The sequence below is a fragment of the Lonchura striata genome, chromosome 3 (assembly GCF_050655825.1).
Source record: "Lonchura striata isolate lonStrDom1 chromosome 3, ASM5065582v1, whole genome shotgun sequence".
NCBI classification, from domain to species: Eukaryota; Metazoa; Chordata; class Aves; order Passeriformes; family Estrildidae; genus Lonchura; species Lonchura striata.
In genome coordinates this window covers 57,035,953-57,054,660 of record NC_140705.1, presented here as the reverse complement: position 1 = coordinate 57,054,660, position 18,708 = coordinate 57,035,953, and the positions used below count along the sequence as shown (strand labels likewise).

At 41.1% G+C, this 18,708-nt stretch overlaps 1 long non-coding RNA gene across 1 annotated transcript; it reads right to left on the bottom strand.

Annotated features, from left to right (window-relative positions):
• Positions 1-2,426: 2,426 nt before the first annotated feature.
• LOC146767911 (uncharacterized) lies at positions 2,427-16,068 on the bottom strand. The gene is made up of 2 exons (XR_014954259.1): positions 13,305-16,068; positions 2,427-2,858 (listed from the first exon to the last, which is right to left on the bottom strand). It is a non-coding gene; the product is annotated as an uncharacterized LOC146767911 (long non-coding RNA).
• Positions 16,069-18,708: the final 2,640 nt, after the last annotated feature.

Genomic DNA, 18,708 nt, shown 5'->3' with positions numbered 1-18,708 from the left:
ACTAATGACCAGGTTGCTGCACAAGGAGGGGAATGTGTGACCACACTGGTTTTCCATACACAGTGATAGTCTGGCTGACAGGCCAGACCTGTATCCTGTTTTAATACAAGCTCCTTGTGTTATAAGGGCAAGGTCAAGTGAATTGCTCAGCTGTGCACATATTGTCTGTATGTGCTTAGAGGCAAAACAAAACTGCCTCAAAGCTTGTACCCAGACTGGGCTTTCTCAGCTGCCCAGCTCAGATACAGAATAAATCCTTTACTGCTGTTGCACTGCATCCTACTCCAACACACAAGCCGCCAGCTCGTGTAGGTACCAGCCCTTCTAGGCAGTATTTGGGATCTGTGTGAAAAGGATAGTGGAAGGAACTGCACAAATCCTTCAGAGATGTAATAAAGAGTACATGAGAAAATTGTGCTTAGGTTCCTAATTTAATCTAATATAGTAAAGTTGGCAATAAACTTCCATCTACCTCTGGCTAAAAGGAAAATTTTCTTGAAAATCCAAGCTATGAATCTTGTCTTTCCTACTCTCCAGTCAATTTGTGACCTGGGACATGTGCTTGGGTCATTGATTTGGGCTGCACATATAAAAAGCCCCAAAATCAGTACACTCTATAGAAATAGAAAAAATTAGTATGTGGGGAAAAAAGAAAATATGTCAATTTATCCTCCCTCTTCTTGATTTAGAGTAGATATTTAAACTCATTTGTCCTACCTGCTGGCTGTCCAGTCATGGGGAGAGGTACTTTAACTAATCCCATATTAGAAACATTAAATTAATTCATGAGAATAGAGAAGGAACCTGCAATTTCATCAGACACGTTTTCAACAGCCTACTCTGTGGAAAGGGAGGAAAACAGAATGTGTTCTGAATGGCACTGACTGTTTCTCCCACAGGGTATTTATTAACCTTGATTAATCATGTACACATAAATTAGGGTCTGGATGTTTTGCAGCTGAGAATCCATCCTATGAAGAGGCAAGTCTGTGCTGAAAGAGAGAAAAGCAATTTAGAAGGGTGAATTATGTTGTTTAAAATAGCTAACACTATTTGCAATGCTGGAAACTTTGTAGTAGCTCAGTGTTCCAAAATAACTTTGACTTCCTTAGAGGTGATATTAATTTTTCTTTTGTAGAATAAAGAAAGAAAGTTAAATAAAAGTCCCTTTGGTATTAACATAAGCAAAATCTATTTGGTGTTACATATTGAAAACTGTTGTCAAACCCACAGAAACCCCAGCCTACCTTGTTTAATTAAAACCTGAATTGGTTTAAATAACTCTATATTGTAAACACTTAAAACAGAAACATAGTGATGTCTTGAGGAACTGTGGGAAAGGGTGGGTGGAAGCAATTAATTTTTGTACAGTAGCTTTCAATCAGTTTTTCTGTAAGATTTTTTGTTTCAATCTAAGCTTTATAGAAATGTGATTAATATTACCATGGCAAATTCAAGAAAATTTATTACAATTATTTCTTCTGTTCTACAGCAAACCATAAAAACTAGCAGCTGAATTTTTGGGGTTTTTGTGAGTCTCAAAAAAGTCAGGAGAACCTTTACAGGCAACCCTACTCCTAGAAATTAATGGAGATTTTCTGAAAAACATGAAAAGAAGTTAGAAAATGTTGATAAAAAATATAACAATTGCTAACATAAAAGTACTCCACTATTGCTGCAGGAAAAACATGTAAGCATTTATAAAAGGTACAGGCCATGATACTAGAACACTTCCTTTAATATTTCCCATTAAATTCTGTGGATAGCTGTTGTTGTTCTGAAGGGAAAAGACACAATTACTCTAGTATTAAATATAGCCTGTATTTTTTTTTACTCAAAGTAAAAAAAAACTGTGATGAGCAAATGTCAGTAGTGAATGGACCCATAGTGGGACAGTCACACAATCACACATGGGCATAAGACTGCTGCTTGGGGGGAACTTGCACCACTGTAGGCTGCAAGGACACTTGAAGGCAACAAATGACACCTGTCCATCACACATATTTACTTTCAGAAGTCCCTTTATTGGAGAACTCTTAGGGCTCCTTATTCAGTGTTACAGAAAATTAGTAAGATCTATTCAAAAATGTTCAAAAAGGGATCCAGTGTATCTATTCAGAATTTATTAACTATCAAGGGAAAACTATAGTAGTTAAAACACCTAATTTAGGAAGTCTCTGAGGTTTAGGAAGGCATATGGAAGGAGGGACCATTTCATGCACTCCTTAGCCTTCTTGTTTTTCCTACCTTTGGCCATATACACACAGGCTATAGCATTTGATATCCTCACATGGCTAGAATTTGGTATAAGAAGTTGTTGTGGTGTAGGAATGGAATGACATACTTTAGTTTTCCCACTAAAATGGAAACCACAACCCACTCCCCTTCTTCCCCTGCCTCCAGTAAGACAGACAAAGAGCAGGTAGTTGAGATATGAAAAATTTACTGGAAAGAGCAATGAGATAGAAAACTATGTTTCCTTCTTGCCTGTTGGTGGGAACACAGTTGGTATTTTGCTGGTTTTTGACCATGTCCATGAGAATGTGACAACGTTCATCTTGCCATTTTACTCCAAGGACTTGAATTTCCTGGGCAGGTCCATTAATCTTACTTTGTTTTATGGCAGAACCGGCCTTCAGGAGGATCTGGGTTATATTCCCCCTTTCTCAAAAAATTCCTCTGCCATGTTGCTCCATACAATGATGTTATCAAAGAACTGCAGGTGTTCTGAAGCCTCACTGTTTTCCAGTGCAGCCTGGATCTGTCCATGGCAGAGGGTGGGGCTGTGCTTCCACCCATGGAGGAGTCAATTCCAGGTGTGCTGCATGTCCCTCCAGGTGAAAGCAAACTGCATTCTGCTGCCAGGGGAGTGGAGAGAAACACATTAAACACATTGTCAATATCATCAAGCCACATCATCCTCCTTGGAAGGGAGAATCCCTTATTTCTGCCTCCCTGTGATGAAGTGCATGGCATAGAGTTACAACCTAGACACACACGCACACACACACACAGCTCCAGGCTCTGCCACCTCGTGGCTGCAGCTAAAAATTAACCTGTCTTTGGCTGAAACTAGGACAGAAGTCTTACTGTAGTCAAAAGCAGATCTGTATTAAAGAGAGCAGTAGTAGAAATAGAAGAACGCTCACAGTGAACATACAGAAAGCAGAGTAAGATGAAAGAGGTACTTGCAATAAATCTGTAAGTCTGTGAGAGAAAACACGGGTTTGGGTGCTGGCTATAATTCCCATTGCAAGTGTCCTTTGCTGAACATTATCAGTTACATGCCTACAAGGAAGACAACGTCCCTGTTTGGACCCTCAAGTGACATACCAGTATGTGATGATGAAAGGGTCCACAAAAAAAAAAAATCTCTGTTTATAGCTAGAAGCAAGAAGAATTCCCTACTGGGTAATATCTAAAGATGCAATAAAATACTGCATTTGCTTCAGAAGTGAGTTTCATACTGAAGCTTGTGTTTTCAAAAAAAATTCCAAAGGCTATTTTAATGCTATTCTTGGTCAGCTCCCAAGTCAGTATATGCCTGCTGTGGACAAGGCAGAACCATGCATAGACTACTTCATCCAATTTCCCAATCAACACATTGAGACAAATGTCTGGGATCAGCTGAAACTTATCTATTGGTTCAGCATTACTAAAAATGTCATTAGCTTAATAAGCATCTGCATCTCTGTGATATACCTAGCAATCCCCTCCTGCCTCTGCCAGTGACCAGCAAGGTGACCCTCACTTTTCTGCTGCCTCTTGCCTCTTCTTGCACTCACACATAGAACCGCCCCTTGCCCCAAGACAGCTGTATGATCTCTTCATGACCCCTGGAGATATCACATATCTTGCCCTAGAGCATTAAATTTGATTATCTTTTTTCATTAACTTAGCTCAGATTGCCACAAATGTTATTAGTGCTTATGAACTAACCTTTTGAAATCTAACAGTACAGTGGGTAATAGAATTACATCCCATAGCAACGAAGGCACAAGACAACAGAGCACCATGCAACACAGCAATTCTTTCCATTTGTCCTCAGTATAGCACCCTTCACTTACAAACTCCCTGTGTTTATGTATCACAGGCAGAAGAAATAACCTAACTTATAGACATGATTAATTAGTATCTTTCTACATTGAATAATCCAATTATTATGATCTGTTTTATCAGATATACCATTAGTTGTTCTCAACAGGACAAACAAGTGCTCCTAAAAATATTTCTGATTTCAGAAAATAAATTTAACTCAAAGACTTATTTGCCCCCAGATTCATACAGAATAAGAAATTTGCTGTTGCTGTATCAATGTTACCACCATGAAGCTGTAGGAGTGAGTTTCTATATGGCAGGAGTCTGGTGGACATAAGTAGTGCTACTCACTGAAGTAAAGCTGCATGGTGAGTTTTCAGAAACTCACTAAAACACTAAACATTTCTGGAAAACATCTCTGAACTTAAATGGAAACCATCAAGGCTCTGCAAATAACATAGACCTTGAAAGACATTTGCCCCAAATTGGGGCAAAATAAAGACAAAGTATTGTTTTTCCACAATCACTTTTAGGCACAGACTCATAATAGGCCATATTCAAACCTGTTTTATTCTGTGAGTTACCTTTGATACCAGCTGATGGGGAAAAGTAAAGCCTATTTCTGAATAGCCCCATTCACAGGGGAGCACACAGCCTAATAGAGACTGGTAAAACATCTTCAGAATAGGGGTGTTTAGGGAACAGGAAGGAGGGGTAGCAATGGTCTCCTCCCAATGGCCAGCAGGCTGAGAACAGCCTCTTTCAGATAAAACATCACAGGAAACATTCTCTGCATATTGGGCCAAAGAGGGGAAGGCAGGGGCAGAATGCAGAGACAGGAATCCAAAAGGCAGATTCTGTATGATTAGATTATCAGGTGTGGGGCTGAAGCATATGTATAGGTAGACCTAAACCAGCTCCTTTATCAGTGCCAACACAGATACCACCATGCCAAAGGCTTGCTCAAGACCTGGGCAAAGACTGACAGCTCCTCATGCTGGAACCCCTGCAGCAACTCAGCCTTCATCCCCACACCTGCTCTGCCTGGGCTTCTGACTGCAGCACAGGCATCATCCCAGATCTCTCTTCCCTGTCAGCTCACTAGCAAATTTACAGTCATGCCCTACATGATCAGACTTTTCAGATCATGATGTCGAGTGAGGTAACAGCAGAAGAGAAATGATAACTAGATGTCCTTTGTAAGAAACATTGCTATTGTCTTTTTGATGCTAAGAAGAAATACAGGAAGGAAAAATTGAATTAAAATATAAAGTAAAATGTAAAAGAGGAAAAAATTCTCCCCTATTTTTTAGAAACAGATTTTTATTTCCAATTGCTAATATATCCTTATTTTTGTATGTTTACAGAGAAGAAAACTGTCTTTTGCTCCATACTGCTATGACAGGACAGCTGAATGGCAGCATGAAGCATTTTAAATCAGCATTTCAAAGCTTCAGCTGTTCCAGGAATAGCTATTCCTATTACTTCACTTCTTATTTGCACCAAATCAAAACACGGCTTAGCTTATTTGAAGAGTTCCTTAGCTGATTACATCTAAGCCTCTAAAACTTTATCTAGGAAAACAAGAAGGAAGCCTTGAATTCCTGTGTAATCATAAATAGCAATGTTCAAAGTGTTTGGATTTTTTATGGGTTTTGTGTTTCATTTTTTTTTTTTTTTATTCTCCTTTACATGCTTTGAATGAGTTGCATCTTCTAGCCCCCTGAAGAAATCTATCACAAGTATGAAGCCCTGACCTTACTGCCAAGGGTATCCACAGATTCCTCTCATCATTAAGGTGGGTCTGTCCATCATTAGCTCTACCCTCTCCAATTGCTCTTGTTCACAGGAGTCACACCTTGCTGTCTGCAGGGTTGGCTGGGATGCTGGAGTTGCTGCATAGGCTCCTCACCCAGCCTAACAGAGAGCATCTCCCTAAGGGGATTTTTCAGCCCCCTGGAATGACCTCCAAGTGAAACCCTTCCTCCCTTCCCACAGTAGAATCAGTGGCCAAGGATCAGCTGTCACTGGGACTCTGGTTCACCTGCATTAAGGATGATGCTGCTCAGTATTTCCCTCTTCCTTGCTCCAGCACTTGTTGCTTATGAAGGGAAGCTGGGAAGAAAATGCCTGTGTAATGCACTAAGTCCAGAACAGCACATATGCTGACCCAACTCTCAGGTAAGCCACAGAGACATCAGACACCATGGGAGACATTTTTAGAGTGTCTGATAATGTCAAATATTTTGGTACCCAGGGAGGGTGGGACAGCTGAGTGGTCAGGTCAGCATGTGCCACATCAGTCCTGAGGCTGGAAAGTCAGCCAGGGAACCCAGAATTGCCAGTCTTGTTCTTTTCTTGAATGATCTTCTCAAAGAGAAATCCCAAGCACACAGAGAGTTGAAACAATTTTTCTTGATAAAGATATTTCCACCCTTTCCCCCAAGGCCAGAAAGGAAAACATTTTTCCCACACAAATCACTGACCTAAGAGTTCAGGAAATGCAGATCTCTTGCCCAACTCTACTGTTACTTTTACCCTATGTATAAATATTAGTTTATTAACCTGTCACATCAGATAATCAGCAAATCAATTCTCTTGGGTTGCAATCTGCCCCTGACAGGCTGCCAAGGGGTGATTAATATTCACCATCTTCCCTCCTATAGAAGGAAACTGCAGCTTTGCCTGGCTGGTCCAGAAAAAAAGCAGCCTTTCTCACAACAACAGTTCAAAATCCCAGCACTGTTCAAACAATTCACTTTACTCAGCTAACACTTCTTTACAGACAATTGCTCTCTGAAATTGAAACTGGATATTATTGGACTCTTTGAAAAAGAAAACTGTGTGGGACAATTAAACTTCTTGAAGTTTGCTATTCTACCAGCCAGTGAATTTGGCATGTTGTTTCTTCCAGTGGGTCAGATCTGATTTATGCATACAGAGGTTGGAAATGGATTTATCGGAAATTTTCCTCTGGATCTTTGGGATGCAAGTTCATTGAAAAGATCAGATGAACTACATAGGCAAAACCCACTGTGAAGCTCTTCACATTACAGATATGACTGTATTCATATGAGGTATGAGTATGGTATGAGGAAGAAGAAACTCAGACTCCACAGAGGTTATGTTACTTAAAAACTTATGAATGGGTATTTCTAGAAAATACAATGTGCACCACAAATGAACGAACTCAGAGATCCAGGCATTCTGCCAGCATCCTTACCCTCACCTTGCTTTGTCACCAATATAGTGACAGAACAGACTTCTGCCCTGCCTGATGCTCCCAGGTTATTTTGCAGCAACAACACAGTCCCTGTTCACTGCACGTGGAGTACAGCTTGGGACAGCTCTGCACACGTGGCTGATGCTCCGTTAAAGGTTGCCAAGGTGCTGCCCCAACACCAAGTGTCTTCCCATCAATCATGCCTTATCTTCCAATCAGTGCCCTGCAGTTAATCAATGCTGGAGCATCTTCTGTGTCCAAAGAGATAAATAAGCTCATTTTTCAGTATTGACTGCAACTGTTTGCTTTTTAGTGTGATTTCACTCCAAAATAAAAAATATTTAGGACCTATATACTGCTTTCTCTGTGCTACAGATTTGTCCTGCCCCTGCTGACTGTGAGGGAATCTGTCATCCTGTGCTTTGCCAGCAGGTACACGCATACACCGAGGATCCTACTTTAGAGCTTTTTGCAGCATGAGAGCCCAATTGCTCATTTTAGTCAGGTTCCTCTCAGTAAATGAAAAAGCAGCAAAGCTTTATCTATGAAAGCAGGCGGGGCCCCTGTCCAAGCCCTGATGTTAATTGAGGTGACCTCTGAGAAGCCTTACCTCCCACCCAGAATCAGCTGCCTTTGAGCTTGTGCTGATAGCAAAAATTGACGTGATATGTGACCAGCGCTTGGCTATTTCCCCTTCCTCAGCTAATGCCTTATTATACAAGGCTCTGAGGGCTGTGGCTGTACAACTAACAATCTGTGAAAGCATATTTCCCCAGCGGTTCCTTCCGAGCAGCATGAAAGTGTCAGATGAGGACAGAAGCTGGCATTATGCACTGGCATGACTGAATCACAACAGGAGCTCTGTTGTTAACCATTTAACTGTCTAAATATATTGTACAGCACTGTCCTGTCTGGTTTCTGCCCAGCATTATTCCTATTAGAGAAGGTTCAGGGAGCTAATTTTCTAGCAAAACTGTGTGATGAGCATCTGAACAGACACCAAACTGACAGATCCAAGCAACTGTTCAGCTCTTCCAGCATCCTGACAATGGTGGCAAAAAATGCCTCAGATGATGCTAAGTCCTCATCTCTTTCAAAACCAGTGCTTTCATGGCAATGGTTATGTTGGATCACTGTGATCTCTGAAAGTATGTCAGCCTTCTCTTCAGAAGGCAAAGGCTTGAATTACCATCACCCTTCTTGTGCTTGTAGGTGACTTAAGAAAAGGCTTCTTTTCTGCACTGTTCATCACCCTTGTATCAAACCCTCCTGAAGACACTCTGAAAACAGCTGACACAAGCTGACAAGCTCAGCCATAGCCCAGGGGGAGGCAGTAAGTTCAGGCCTCACAGAGACAAGTCTACAAGTCTCTCTTCCCCAGTGTTGGCCAGAGCTGCTTGGCAGCAAACAGCTCTGCTCATTTACCATCAGCCTGCCCACCTGCTCCATCCACCCATGCTGTCCTGCTTCATCTTCCTCTCACTTCCCCTACCTCTTCACTCTCCTTTTATTTTCTGATGTGCAACTTCATAACATACTTCCGTTTTCAGCCTCCATCACAAGTCCAAACACTCTTTAACAGCACAAATATTGCCTTTCCTTACAATTAGGACATGAGAGTCAGTGAAACCCTAACTCAGGTTGTCTGGGTGCTGGCAGAGGAGCTCACCTTCAGCAATCACCTCTCATACTATGATTGCTCTCCAGGATGCACTGCTGGTTGCCCAGAGCTGAGCCATCTGGCCTGAGCAAAAGAAAGAAGGCAGCACCAATGACATGCCTTTTGTGTCATCACTCCTCCTTAAACCCATGCCCTAACTTGACAGGGTAAATTAAAGGTGACTTTTGGGGTGAGATGAAACAAATATAGGGCAAATTCTCTTTTTGCTGTTAATTTGGGGACCTCTGTTGGTTTCAGAAGGGATTATTCTGTGATTATACTAACAGTCTGCCAATGAATCTGATAAGAAATGAGTCAAGCTTTCCTTTTTCCATGCCCATTTACAATTATAATTGGTCTCTATATTTCCATAGTATTATTGCTTAGTGCACTGCAGTACTTCCAGCCTCAGCAAGATTAAAGGTAGTAAGAATCTTAACCTTACATTTCATTGCTCTTGTCAGTTCAAGCTACCTACACAATGTCATTATGCTTTTATATATAATACAGAAAAAACAACTTGTACTTCTAGTATTCCTCTTAACTAAATCCATTCCTTTTCTAGGTAGGAGATAGCAAAAATTAATGTCTGTTCTCATAATATTTTATAATCTTGAACATCAAATATTCCCTGGTCACTGAATCAATTAGGATTAATTGACTCCTATTAATGGTTAACAGGGTACTGTATTCTTCAAGGACAATAATAATAAGGCTTTGACTCTGTGAAACCACACTAGATAGCCAGTAAGTCATTTAAGTTACATGCAAGACTTGGTTTGCTGGAATCAAGAAATATGAATAAATTTATTTTCTTCAACACATTGATGCCAGCCAAAGTTCCCACAGCGCAGCTTTAAAATATGATGTCCTAGCTTCATCATTTTTACATAATCCCCTTTATTATTTAGTTGTGTTTCAGGAAGACAGAAAGAAGTTTTTTCTGATCACTGTCAGACACAAGACATGAGGAAATTCAGGGTCTGTAAATTTTCAAAGAATATTTTTAGGAAATACTGTTCTCTAATATTAGTGCAACATTCCTATTGACAATTTAAATTTATACTCTAAGTGATAATAGGGACATCTTCATTTAGAATTATATATACATCTGCTCATACAGCCTGTCATGAAAAGGTTCTGAACAGTTTTGCTTGTATACTTTAAAAACAAAAACCAACTTTGTGCTGAAGCCCATACAACCGTCCTTGAAACGTGATGCTAATAAAGGAAATTTTATGTTTTTCTACTAATAAAGTTTAAGAAGCAAATTAATTTGTCTCACTTGTGAGAACAGCATCACCGTCTCCAGTGGTTGTTAGCAGTGCAAAGAAAATAAGGTTGGGATCCCTGGACACACTGTGCTTCTCAGAAATAATTGCTCTCTTGAAAGAGTTAAGAGCCTCTGCCCTTTCTAAATGTGGCACAGTAAAAACATTGCTCTCACTAACAAGTGTGGTTCAGTAATTGGAAAGCAATTTTAAATTTTAATTCCAAGTAATTTGATTTGCAGGAAATGGCAGTTAATTACTCATGCAAATGCCTCTGTTAGGTGTGGCTGGACTAATGCACAATGCATGGAGCAGGGAGAGCACACAGTTCAATGTACCTCAGACAGCCTGAGATATCTCTTATAATACCAAGTAGACCAATATTTTTTTCCTGCAGATCACTACCTGCTGAAAACAATTTTCACATAGAAGTTTAAATTAGAGGTGTAGTGCAACATAAAGAATAACTGTACTCTAGCCAGTTTTAACTACTCTTTTCAGACTCATGGCCAACATGCCCCTCTGTGACAGTCCCTTTCTGTTGTTCTGTGTTTCACAACACCTGGCCCTTTCTGCAATCACAGTTTCATCTCCAGGCCATGAAGAACTTCCAGCATGTCTGAAGTTAGGTTTTACAACCTTAAGCAGGCCCTAAAGCTCACACACAGAAGTTCAAATCAGACAAAAAATGCCCTGTTTGGAAAATCCTGCTTAAGGCAATGTTTTGACAAGGGGAACCAGCACCTTTTCCATGCAGAGAGGTTGATCCTACTGTGCTCAGCCAGGGCTTTCCCACTCCCTCTTCACAACACATTTGTAGCATGCTAGCCCTCACTCTGTCACACAAGGTTAGCAACGCTCCACTGGTACTGTAAGTACACTCACCCACCTATTTTTGGCTCTACTATGGCACAGATTCCAGTAGTAAATAAGGTTCTTGCTATCTGCTGGGAAAATACCACTACACCCACAGCACATGCAGAGAGAGATGCAGACAGAGACTGAGCTGTGGCACAGCAGGGACTGAACACTCCACTCCCATGTAAGCACCCACCCTATCCTACCTATCTATGCTTTAATTCTTTTTCTTTCTCTGAGCATGCAGGTTTTCACTTGAGAACAGTGTGATGTGTCCTGTGTACTGGCCAAGGATGGGGCCAGGACACCACAGGGTGCTGAGCTCCTGGAGACCATCTCTTCAACTCCAGGGTGCATTGCCACATTCAGCCACAGCTGTGGGTCAAACTGGCACCAATTCCTAAAAAATCATCAGAAGCGACATAGGAAAAGGAGCCTGACATTTGAACCAACACAATTCGGAGGAATTGTAATAGTGCAAAAAAAAGGAGTGGTCAACTAGAGAGGCACAAGCTACTTGGGATGATCAGAGTATGGAAAGTTAGTAGGGCTTTTAAAGGAGATCTTTCTTGCTCTCCCTGGAGAACTGCAAAGGGACCCACAAATCTGAAGATAAGAGTAATTTGGTTGACACGGACTGCCTTGATTTTCAAAAACATCTTCTCAAGCATTAGAAGAAACCAAGCATCTATGGAAGGTCTTTGCCTGGTTAGGAAACAGAGTAGCAACATTTTCTAAATGAAGAGTAAGTAACTAACAGTTCAAGAGGGGTCTGCGCTGTTCAGTGGAAAATTTAGAAAAGGGTGAAGTAAGAAAACTTATCAAGAATACCAAGTTATTCAGGATACTATTCAGCTGTGAAAAACTGTGGAGGAATCTCATACAACTGAGCAACAAAATCTCTCAAATCTTTACAGCATAACTGGCAAATGTTCAGAGGAAGGCAGAAGAGGAGATCAAAGGTAGAGAAAGCGGCTGTACAAGGAGCAAATGAGCGAGGTAGGACACATCGGTCTATGAAAGAGGCGACTTCTGGGTATACAAAAAAAACTCTGCAAAAAGACTGATTGTCTGCTTCTCTAACAGTACCAGCAAAAGGGGGTCATCAGTTGAAGCTTGAAGGAGACAAAATAACAGCAAAAAGAGCAGCAGGAGCTCCTTGACAAAGGGCACTACAGATGGTACAAGTTTTTGTGGCTTCAAGGGAAGGCTGGACACATTCTCACAGAGGGCAGCTGCATGGGACCACATCTAGCCATGAAGTCTCTGAGTTCAAAAACGCAAAGGCTGGAACATCAATTGTCACATATACCTGTCCTACTCAGACTCTTCCATAGGTCTTCACCTATGGATACTGTCAGAAATAGCACTCTGGGTCAGGCGAACCTGGGTCAGGGTCTGCATCACCAATGTTATATTCTAAAATTATTAAATTCTCCCTATTAAAAGGAAATTTCAACATCTTTCTTTATGAATTTACTTACCTCTGGGGTTCTGTGTCAAATCTACCATTTTCCTTGTCTCCTTCCCCAAACAATTTTCTAATTCTGCCTGAATTGCATATTTTTTAAATATTCATACCAGAGGCAAGCTTAGCTACATCTCCCAGGCTCACAAATAAGAGTACCAACACAAAAGAGCACAAACATAATTTTAATATAACTTACAACTTCTACACTACTCTCCCGATGATTTCAAGGCTTGTAAAAAGCTTTACTGCTACTGCCAAAGTTCAGTTTAAATGAGGAAAAGCCTTGCAACCAGAATATTCTGGCATTGCAAAATTTCATCTCAAGTATGCAAAAAGGTTTGAGAAAGAGCTGTGGGACACATATGAGGACAAGGAAGACATCCATGAGATGATTTGTGAAATATATTTCAGTCATTGTCTTTGTTTAAAACTTGAAAAAAAAAAAAGAAATTGTTGAAATGGGACATTATTTTACACATTAAATACTTTGAGATCTGGAGGCAAAAACTATTAGATTCTAGTAGAAGTCCAGTCATGATATAGTGCTGAGCAAAGCCTGTGTGTGCTTAAGAATTTTTTTTCTCCACCAGATTGCTGCCTGGATTCTCGAGCAAATCAGTATTCCAGGCAGGGGAGAAAGCATACTGCAGCAAGAAAAGAGGGAAGGAAAATAATGCTGTCATTTTCTATTTGCACATTTCTGATGCAAAAGGAGAGATCTAGAGGTTATCCCTCAAAGCAGAGCTTGCCTGGTATTTTTGGTTCCCTTCTCACAATACTCACAAGGAAGATAAACAAAGCATCACCAGACAGAGCTTCTGCAGGAGCAGTTGTAACTGGAAGACATCTTGTTCTTGCTCAACAGCAGCATCCTACCTTCTTGCCCTGAAAAAAGCCAAACAAAACAAACCTGTGCAAAAAAACCCCAAACTCCCAGACAGAAACAAACAAACAAACAAAAACAAAACAAAAAAAACCAACAACCACGAAAAAGAGATCTAAAAAAATAATCCTGATGTAGTTACAGGTTCTGATTGTAGCACCAGGTGATCACTGTAGCCGGCTGACCAGTGGCCACCACAGGGCCAGCAAAGCACAGGCAGTGTCCAAGGAACATCACACTGAGCTGCAGTGCCCAGGTCTTCCTGGGTGCTTCCTGCACAGTCCCAGCTGGGCCTTCTCCATCCCACCTGCTCTGCTCTGACAGCCCAGGTTCTTCCTGACATCCCACTTTATTAGCAGAATCAGGGAAGGGGCTGAGGAGGGCTCAAGTAATGTTTTGTATTCTTGAGTGTTGAGCTACGCATGAAAATTATTGATATAAATGCCCAGAGATTCATTCCCTCTCTTCTTTCACACAGCACCGACAAGTTGTTCCATTCCCAACAAGATTAATGAAGCTGGTTTCCTGATGATTAATGTTCTACATTCTATGCACCTTCCTGATCTCAGTACACCACCTCCACCACAGTGGCCCCCTGGAACTACCCCAAGCACTTCTGGCGCTCTCCACATCCCCCCACCTTGTCCTGCTCCCTGCTGGGTGCTGAACTGAGGGCAGCACCTGCTGCAAGGGATTTAAGTCCTATGTAGAAGCTGCATGGAGAAGCTTCTATCCTCCTGCAGAGCCTTTTTGCTCCTCCCTTCCGACTAACCACCCTAACAGAACTTGGAACAACTCCATGTTTTTTGAAACCCCATGCTTCCATCAGATCTGCTCAAGTGGCTGGTGGGTTCAAATATTACACCTGGAGGAGTAGGGATAGGCAGCTTAGAAAGACAGTGTATGTAGCTCAAGCTACATTTCCTTTGGGAAGTTTGACTAATCTTTCCACATTCTAGTCTGGAATTTTCATTCAGCTATTCATCCAATATTTAACACTCTGTGAATTTTTAAAGGCTATTATTCCACAAACTTGAACATTTTTCTGCTTCCATGATGTTTGAATACACTCTGACTGCTGAGTTCAAACAAGGTGACATTTTGGTGAGCAAGATGAAACACTGTAATTGTCCCTGTTTTCCCATTTATTTCCCTTTTTTAAATCCTAGTAAAAATAGAATTCCCTCAAGGAGGCTTCAAAAAGTACTTGAGGTCCTTTATTATGAATTGAAAGGATCCACAGGGAAAAAAAAAAAAAGAAAGAAGATATTTTTCATTTAGAGAATGGCACTTACAGAAACATACATGCAAGGCTGTAAGCAATCAAGCCACATGCCCCGAGGGCCATGATTGCACTGCACCTAACTTCATCTGAAGCCACTTTACTGGGGTATTTGATTTACTCTAATGACTACTACTTAGCTCAAGTTCTATTAGTAGAAGTTCCATGTAATTGGGGACACATTTATCTGGAGCTGATGGACTGTGCATTGTTTAACCAAGTATTAAACAAGTGAGTAAGTTTAATCTCTTTTTGATTGATAGAGGAAGCAAAGATTCACAAAACAAGCACAGGCAGAATGCATTCAATTTCACTTTTACTTGTTGAATTTTCTTAACTCATTTGTTTCACTTTTACTCTCATATTTTTTTAAACCCATTTATATTATTTTCATGACCAAGTTTACTCTATAGGAGTAAGCCTGAAGTATAGGAGGTCAGATTAGATGTTCACATAAAACCCATAGAAACTGAAGTGTGCATAATCTCAGAAGACATTCTTCCAGCACCCAGGCAGTGATAGGAAGGATCTGCATGCATTTGCAACACAGAGATTTGGTTGGAATTCCTACACTTCAACATGAAATGGAGAGCACCTGCCACCTTCACTGGAATACAAGGGCAGGTCAGTGCTTATGTCCCATAAAACCTCAATTGTGACTAAGCAGACGATTGCCTCTTAAACCTTGAAAGTTCTGTCTATATCCTAAGGAATCTGGTTTTTAAACTATGCTAGATCAAAGACAGAAGAAGGGACAGAGCTTTGAAGCTAGGGGGCAACAAGAGTCAAACCAGGCTGAGGTATAAACACATTATCTAATCACTGCAACAGTATGTGCAACCAGTAACCAAGGGGGAAAAAAATGACAACAAAAATGGGACCTTTTCCCAGATTCACCACAAGTTCTCAGAACACCACTGTGCTTTAAAGCACAGCTTGCTTCAACCCAGTTCAATCCCTCTCCACTGGAATTGCTCCCTTCTCGTGCCGCTGGCAAATCCAGCGGAGCCGGGCCCACGGCCATTCCTGCTGGCTGCAGGCAGGCAGGGGAGCCTGGCAGCCTGTGCCAGCCTGCACAGCACAGCCTGCAGCAGGAAGATAGGCAGCACCACTGCCTTGGTGTGGAAACAGAGAACACAACCAGCGTGCTCCAAGAAATACAGAAAACCAGAAAATTTGCTGTGAAATTGAGAAGACTTGATGCGTCATTTTCAGAGAGCACTTATCTGTGCTATTGCAGTAAATGGGAATGGGACAGAAATGTCCCAAGATCTACAGGCATAGATAAGAAAAGTGTTCAAAAGGCAGAATACCCCTTTTTCTAGACTTTTAAGAGTTACAGTAAATTAATGACAGTCTTGCAGACCTCCTCAGTACGGGGGGGGGGGGGGGGGGAAGAAAAAAAAATAAAAGAGAGAAAAAAGTCTTAACGAAGTGTACAGGTCTCTCCAATAAGTTACAATTTACATGCTCCCGAGTAATCACACTCATATAGGGGTTTTCTTGGAATGAGCAAGGAAATGAAGTGACATATCGATGCTGTGGACAGATCATATGGACACTGAGGGAATATGTCCTTTTATGCTTCTCTACAGCCAGAGGATGTGAAACATAATCTACAGGAGAGGTTCACATTGCATTAGAAGTTCTTGAGATGTGCAGCTCAATTTATCCGCTGATAAACAAAATATGCATTAAGGTAAGATAAGGTAAGGTGGGCAAAGCTGGAGTAGTTGCCAACATCAGAGACCAGCCAAGACACAAAAAATGAAGGAAACACTGGACCAATTCAAAATGTATTTCCTTCTATGTCTGCAATAATTTTGAGCACTGAGGCAAATCTCTATAAGATGATTATAGTAAAGGCCTTTGAGGCTCAACCAGATACCCACAGAACTCAACATCAATATTAAATTCAATGTTGAGAGGTACCAGCTGGACTGATGAGAAGGAAAGTGAGCAAAAAGATTTTTTTTAATATTTTCTAATGATTTATTTTTCATCCTGGCTTCAGCTCTTTCTTATTCCTCTACCAAGTGTGCATACATAGATGCATATATATCAACCTTATTTTCCTCAAACACTTCTCTTTAGCTTCTCTTCTGCTTACAGACCACTTTTGTTTCTATTTCTGCTTTCCAGCTTTTTTCCTTCTTTGTTCCAGTTTTCTCGTTTGACTGATTATTCTTCCCTTCACTCACTGTGCTTTTCTCTCATGGCCTAAAACTCCAATTTGCTCTCCTTTTAATTCCCTAACCTTTCCTGCCTTACTGTTTCCACCTCCCACACCCAGTATCACACATAGAGCTCCATAGGAACAGCTTTAACCCTGATGAGCTGCTTCTTGATAAAAGCTTGCAAGGTTTGGACTGACTCTATTTACAATGTGTCTTTCAGATGAGAGAGGGACTTCTTCCTTAAAAATAAAAAAATTCCCCGTTCCTTCATTCTCCTTAGCCTTATCATCCATCAAAGCAGTCAGCCCTTTATAAGATGAGCTGCCATGAGGGGACTCTGTTGGCAGGGAACCTGCTCTGGCTGGGAAGCTGCCAAAGGCTGTAAAAGCACTGACAAACATCATGAGAGAGAGAAAAGGAAGCCATAGCCAGTGCTTTAAAGACGGGTTAGGATTATAAATGGGATAAAACCCACCAAGATGTTCCAGAATTAGTGTCCCTAGTGCAAAGCCACCACATTTTAGAAAAAGAGTGATTTAGAAATTATTCCTTTTCCCAGCAGTTACCAGTCCAGAGCTAGCACTGCTCCTCTCCCCCACTTCTAGATTCAAATACAACCAGCAGCTGTTCTTCAAATCCTATGATGTTGACAGAGCAATATCTTGTCATCAACCAAATTCTCCCCACTTGGAAAACCTCCTATTAACGAGTGTTTGCAAAAACAGATGTAAAGAGTCTCCCAGATGTAACAAATAGAATATTTATTTTCCTCTAATTACTTTTAAACAAAATTCTACTTGAGTGTCCATCTGATCTGCCACATCAGATGAGATCTAGGGAGAAAGCGAGAACAGCAAGTTAAAGAGATGATGTTTGTATGCAAGTACTACAAATCATTCAAAGCCTCTTAATTACATTTGCTTCTGGCCTGCAAATGTACATCTGTTCCCACAGCTACTTTTTCCATTCACGTTTCTCCTTTCTTTTCAGCAGTTTGCTCTGTCCATTCATAGTGTCTTGGCTTCAGTAGACTCTAAACGATTTGGCATTCCCTGCCCAGCACCTGGCAAACTGGGACCCCAGCACTGACAAAAGCCTGGTGTGCTCTAACTGCATAGATAACTGCTTAAACAGAGTGATATTTGTTCATGAAAAGGATGGATCTAAAAGCCAAAACCTGAAAGTAGAACAGTATTTAACCTCACACCCATTTTTCCCCCTTCCCTTTATCTGTGTGAAGAAAGAGGTTTGAGTGAAGCACATTTTTAGGCTGCACTCTGGGAATTTTCTGTGCTCTTTACCCCAGCATCACAGAATCAGTGTGAAGTGCTCATCAGTCAAACTGGTCTGCTCATTACCACTAGCAGTATTGAATCACTTTGCCCCAAAGGAAGGGATTACAGAGGAAGAGAAGCTGGAGACACTTACTGCAAAGCAAACTCATTGTAATATTTGAGATTTTCACTTCTCAGGAAGATGGTTTGAACAAGCCTAGCATCTGCAGAGACTACCCACAGAGGCTAAAGGGTTGTAAAACCAATCTGCCTTTAAATTTGAGAAACCTAAATGGTGATTTGGAAAGCATCAGGGTATGAGCCCACTTTTATCTCTACAAACAAACTCAGGAATGTTTCACACATGTGCAAAAGAGACCAGGAGAATGGTCCAGGCCTTTTGCGTCCCCCAAGAGTTCATAGAGATAGTGCAGAGCCCTGAAAGAGAGCCCTAATCAGAGGGGAGCACCTCAGGTAGGTGGGTTTGCCTCATATCTAATTAACAGGATGTTCCTGCTAAATACAAACATAAAGATGCTCTGTCAGTAGATCAACATTCATGTGTCCCATT